Below are 6220 nucleotides of genomic sequence, written 5' to 3'. Positions count from 1 at the left end.
AGTGTAACTCACAATTTTATACACTAGCAGGATCGCCCTCGCAAATGCAAGGGCGTGGTCATTATATATGTTGTAGGTGGCTGAGAAATAAATACATTCTTTCATGGATATTCATAAATGTTATTAAAGACAATATGGTCCAATAGACATCACTAATGACATGCTCCTAAAATTGGTTTCCCTAGTTAAACCGATATGTGCAGGTATGTTGATCGAAAGGTTGTCATGTGTTTAGATACACTTATAAAATCTACAAATTTTGCAATTATAGTAAAATAGGATCCATTGGATTAATAACATGGTGTTTTCCATTTTCCTTAAATATCTAGCTTATTACTTCCTCCTTACCGTGCATCTTGTGTTTTTAATTTATTGTATATTTTGTGAAATATTTCTAGATTTTGTTATATTAATATGATAATTTTAGTTACTTTATTTAATTATAATTGATATTTTAAATATGTGTAGAGGAACATGACTATACACAAGAAGAGTTTTGATCCATTACCTCCAAAGGACATACATGAGGATTTTGATTTAATAAGAAGTATATATTTTATTGGTCTTCGATCATAAATACAAATTACTTACGGCATTTAATGGTCTGTAGTGTATGCATTTGACCATTACATTAAATGTGTATGTTGTCATTGACATTTGAAAAGTTTGGATGGAAATATTTTGCATGAGATAAAAAGCATTCTATCCCACCTTACAAATTTATATATTTTAAATAGTGTAATGATCATATTTTCACAATTTTAACGATCAAGATGACACTTGCTAAATAATATTTATAGTTTTGTTATGTGTTTTACTAATCCGGATAATTCTAGAAAGAAAGAAAGAACAGAGGTGCATAGAAGAATGTTATACAGTGTAGTTTCTGAAATCTTTTTTTGATCTATTGTGGTAGTGATATGTCCCGCTTGTGTTTACTTTTTTCATACAAGTTATGTGTAATGTTGTGTTACTTTTCTAGTATAATTACCTAGGATATATGTGTATTCCATGACACAATATTTAATTTATAGCATATCATGTTGTGTTACTTTTCTAGATGTTGTGATACTTTTCTAGTGTAATTACATAGGATATATATGTATTCTAGGACACAATAAACAAAATAAATTCATCTTATTATGTGATCCCATGTCTTGATATTCTTCCTTAGGTCTTCCTTGTTAAATTTTAGTAATAGCCTCTAGATTGGCGCCTTCCGAGCTTGCCTTGCCTTCGCTCTCTCTTTTGTGACGCAACCCTTTCTCAAACCTTGGTATCAATCTTTCTCATCTAATAATATATTATAAAGAGTGTTCTTATGGTTTTAAGGAGTTCTGGAGTTTCTCATCTAATAATATTGACTTGAGAAGAGAGATTAAGTGCATTGTTTCTCAAAAAGTGATGCATTGTAAATGGTTCCAAATGAGAGAAGGTACATTTATTTACTTTTGAGTATGTTAATACCCAAAGAATGACATGTACTTATTTTTTAGTTTGTTTGTCGCACTAAATATGACCTATGCATACTTATAAATTTGTTTAACTCAGACAGAAGTCTAATGAATTGTAGGTCTCAGATTTATTTTGAAACAATGAAAAACCCCAAAATGAAAGAAAATAGCAATATTGGCTTGTATTTAACATGATCAAATAGTTCAACAACTCTTAATTCTCTACAAAAATTATAGACCATCTTAGCTCGGGACAACACATGAATGTAGGAAGTGAGCATATTTTACTTGGTTGGAGTGTAGATGAATAATTTCACAGTTTTTATTGATAAAAAATTAGTTGTGTCAGTACTTATTCTACAATTTCAGATTTACAAAATGATCAAGCATGTATGTGTACACATTAACTTGATGGACTTTAGTCGTGCTAAATCTTGTTGATTCAGGAAATACTATTACATCATTGGTGATATTTACTAATAATCAAACGTAGCATGTATAGATTGTGAAGAAAGCCTGACCAGGTTGATCCGAAGACTGGCCATGGTGACATGGTGTCCGATGCCATCTAATTAATGACCGCATTGCCACGCTGCCGTGACGGCTTCCATACAAACAGATGAATGCAGGTTGTATGTCAACTGCAGCCCGTCTATATAGGCCTTGTTCTGGCAAGCTTGTCTTGCTTCTTCGATCGGAATCCTAAAGCTAGTCGGGAATTAACTACTACTGTAATTCTGACTTCTTCCTCTAATGTATAAAGGTTTATTTGCCCTTCTTTTCTACGAAAACAAAAATTAGATCACACAAATATCCATGGTACTTATTTACCTCAAGGGCTCAAACAGAAAGTAGGGGTTTAGAAACACATATGCCGACTTGCAGCTCTTTGAGTGTTTATTGATCATCTCCATTGTCTTCTAGCACTATTTGGCATGAGCATTCCTGGTGCTTATTTACGTCAAACTGGAAGTATGTGTGCTAAGAACATACGCCAACTTGCAGATTCCGATAATCTCTATTGTCTTCTAGAAATATTCAGCATCTAGCACACCCAAAATTACTGCATCCCGACAGATCAGTTTCTTCCTTGGATGGCCACATGATAATCTCTTTCAGGCAGGCTGCCGGCGGACTTATTACTTGTCCAACTACTATCTAGTACGGAGAATCTCTTAGACTCCTAGCACCACCCGGCCATGTCCATCACACCGAGAACTGGCCGGCGCTTATCATCCGCACAGCCACCGTTGCACGTGCCTGAACATTGCTTTCTTTTCATCGCAACATCAATGCTGGAGGAATAAAACGCTGATGGGCCGGTCGCTGGTGGCTCGGTGGTGATTGAGCTTCAAGGAAAAGTAGACCAGTGTTCACCTCGGGATCCGATCTGGACGTCATCATACTCCGCCACCTTAACGCGAGAATAAATCGATCTAGATCTTCGAGGTTTTCCCATCTCGTTTTGCCCTGATTTTTATGGAGAAAATCACAAAACCAAGGTCTAGAAAACCAAACGTGAGTATACCTTGGAGCGGAAGAGAGGACCCGATCGACTAAAAAAGAGAGGATTGGCATGGAGGGCACCTGCATACGGTAATCCCAGCGGAGCGAGGATGTGGACCTCAAGCCTTTTATTTTCATCCTTGAAGAGCAAGTACAATAGAGTCCAGTCAGCTGACTATAAGACATTAAATAATATATTTTAGATGAGTTGGAGGAGAGAGAAGAGGAGAGAGAAGGGAGGTGGGCTACTATGCAATAGCCAGCTCTTGCACGTGCTCCTAGGCACCTTGTGAGAGTGAAATGTGGGCCATATATTAGTAAAGTACTACATTCTTATAGCCAACTATTGTACATGTTAGCTATATGATGACTACAAATGATATGACATCTTGTTATAGCCAACAGTTGGCTATACTATTGGAATTGCTCTGAACGATTTCAAACTTCCAATAGATTTGTACGTAACATTGGAAAGAGATCTAATTTAATGGCACACCATAAAGAAGAAACCCCGGTGGTAGTGCTACCTTCCTAGATGGATGCAAAAATACAATTCACTTTGAAACCATACAGCGCCACATCCTGGGTGGAGATCCCGGAAAAATCGTTGGGATAATTGCGTAGACATTGGCCGCGGCTGCCACAGCCTAGCGATCTACGTCTCAATGAGCAAACGGGAAGATCGACTAAAAAAGAGAGGATTGGCATGGAGGGCACCTGCATACGGTAATCCCAGCGGAGCGAGGATGTGGACCTCAAGCCTTTTATTTTCATCCTTGAAGAGCAAGTACAATAGAGTCCAGTCAGCTGACTATAAGACATTAAATAATATATTTTAGATGAGTTGGAGGAGAGAGAAGAGGAGAGAGAAGGGAGGTGGGCTACTATGCAATAGCCAGCTCTTGCACGTGCTCCTAGGCACCTTGTGAGAGTGAAATGTGGGCCATATATTAGTAAAGTACTACATTCTTATAGCCAACTATTGTACATGTTAGCTATATGATGACTACAAATGATATGACATCTTGTTATAGCCAACAGTTGGCTATACTATTGGAATTGCTCTGAACGATTTCAAACTTCCAATAGATTTGTACGTAACATTGGAAAGAGATCTAATTTAATGGCACACCATAAAGAAGAAACCCCGGTGGTAGTGCTACCTTCCTAGATGGATGCAAAAATACAATTCACTTTGAAACCATACAGCGCCACATCCTGGGTGGAGATCCCGGAAAAATCGTTGGGATAATTGCGTAGACATTGGCCGCGGCTGCCACAGCCTAGCGATCTACGTCTCAATGAGCAAACGGGAAAAACTACTTAAGGTTTCGTTTTTTTAAGAAAAACTGGTTTAGGTTTGGGAGAAGATGTCTTGCTAGAATTTTTTACGTGTTGGCTGTACATGATATTGGATTACCAAACTACAGATAGAGTTACGTAGATCCAACGATTATGTCTCTTTAATAAAAGTGGGTCCACATATTTGACGGTCAGATGTTTCTAATTATTGTGGGATTTTCTATCTTAATTCTCTTTTTTCTGGTTAACCCTTAATGTACTTTTAATATATAATAGATAGATGCCTTAACTATGATTTAGAAGTTTTCTTAGATTGCAATCACATTTATCCTTGCATTACCAAGTGCAGCAAACAACTTTTCTACCACCCATTCCATAGTATATTAGTATGAAAATATGCTCTTCACACGTGTATATCTACGAAATAGGAGTCTGATGTTGACAAAATCAGTGGTGTGATAATCATTAGATAGCATAATTCATGTTCATCCGACTATACATTGTCGCATCATGTAAAAGGAAACACACTTAAAAGGATTAATCTATCTTAGTGGATTCATTTTTCGTAGGAAGACATATTCCTAATCAAAATTCTTGGAGCTACACCTAATCATATTTACCAGATCGAGCTACTACTCTAAAGTTTTCTATATTTCTAATTCCTGCAAAACGTCATGTGGAACAAATGTAATATGCGTGTATTCTACAACTTCTGTGTTTTCGCAATTCTAGCCCATTCGGATGAACGGGTTGATGACTAGTAAGTATAATCATTATCCGCTGAACCGATGTCCTAAAAATTTCCTCTATGACATCTTCAAGGGGACAGCGCATTTTGAACGTCTAAAATGGCCACGCGCGTCCGTTTGCGTCAGACCGCGGACACGAAAATAATCGTTTTTGACCGCGCGTTCGTTTACGTTTGGGTGTGCAGCGAGGCGACCCATATTGTTTTTCCAACATTTTCTTCATAGCACAAATACGTAAAATGTGCATACGGAGAACAAGAAGAAAGAACAAGGCCCTAGACTACTTGTTGCCCCTCAGGACGGTTGACGGCCTGGCCCCGTCGTTGCCTCCCTCCCTCCTCCTCAGCTTCTTCGTCGCTCCATCCGTCGTGCGACCGCCAGAGCTCGGTGAGCCGCCGCGTCCTCTAGCAGGTGCTGCCGCAGCGCCTCGTTGGCGGCATCCTCGGCCTTCTTGAACATCTCGAAGGACTCGACTAAAGCCGTATGTTCCGATGCCTTATCCTCCAGGTCAGGCCCGTTCCAGTCCCACTCGAAGTCGTCATCGTCGGACTCGTCCTCTACGGTGCCGCCTCCCTGCGGCGCTCCTTCTCTGCTTCCTACTCCGCGTTAGCCATGAACTTAGCGTCCATGACCGCGTCCATGACGTTGTCCGTGCTATCTTCGTTCCCCTCGTCGGAGTTGTCGGCCATGAGAGGTGGAGTCGGAGGTGGAGGCGCAGTAGCCAGGCCGCCACTACAACAAATGTGTTAACTAGTGACCTTCTCACAATGACCACATATATATTGGTCATACCTATATGACCATTTCACATCAATTGGTCGTATGGCGTTTGAGAGGGCCCAAACCCTAATTTTCGACGACCATTCTGGTGAGAAAAGTCATAACTAAGTCACACGAATTGGTCATAACATAGGTGGCATGATGTACGATCTTAATTTTAGCTGACTACGACCAATTTAAATGATCATCCGTGATGCTTCATGATTCCTTAAATTGATTGGTAGTCCAACTCAGCAGTTTTGCCTACATGTCATGTCATGTGGCAACTTCCGCTTATGTGTCTCGATAGCACTAAGTTTAAATCTAAAATTGACATGTAGGACCACATATTGACATGTTGACTAGGAGGTTCAAATAGATAGCTTAGCCAATACTTCCACCGTTCCAAAATGTAAGACGTCTAATAATTACTCAAAAGTCAACGTTGTT

Source organism: Lolium rigidum, chromosome 5, assembly GCF_022539505.1.
Source record: "Lolium rigidum isolate FL_2022 chromosome 5, APGP_CSIRO_Lrig_0.1, whole genome shotgun sequence".
Classification (NCBI taxonomy): domain Eukaryota; kingdom Viridiplantae; phylum Streptophyta; class Magnoliopsida; order Poales; family Poaceae; genus Lolium; species Lolium rigidum.
Note: the sequence above shows the minus strand (reverse complement) of the source record.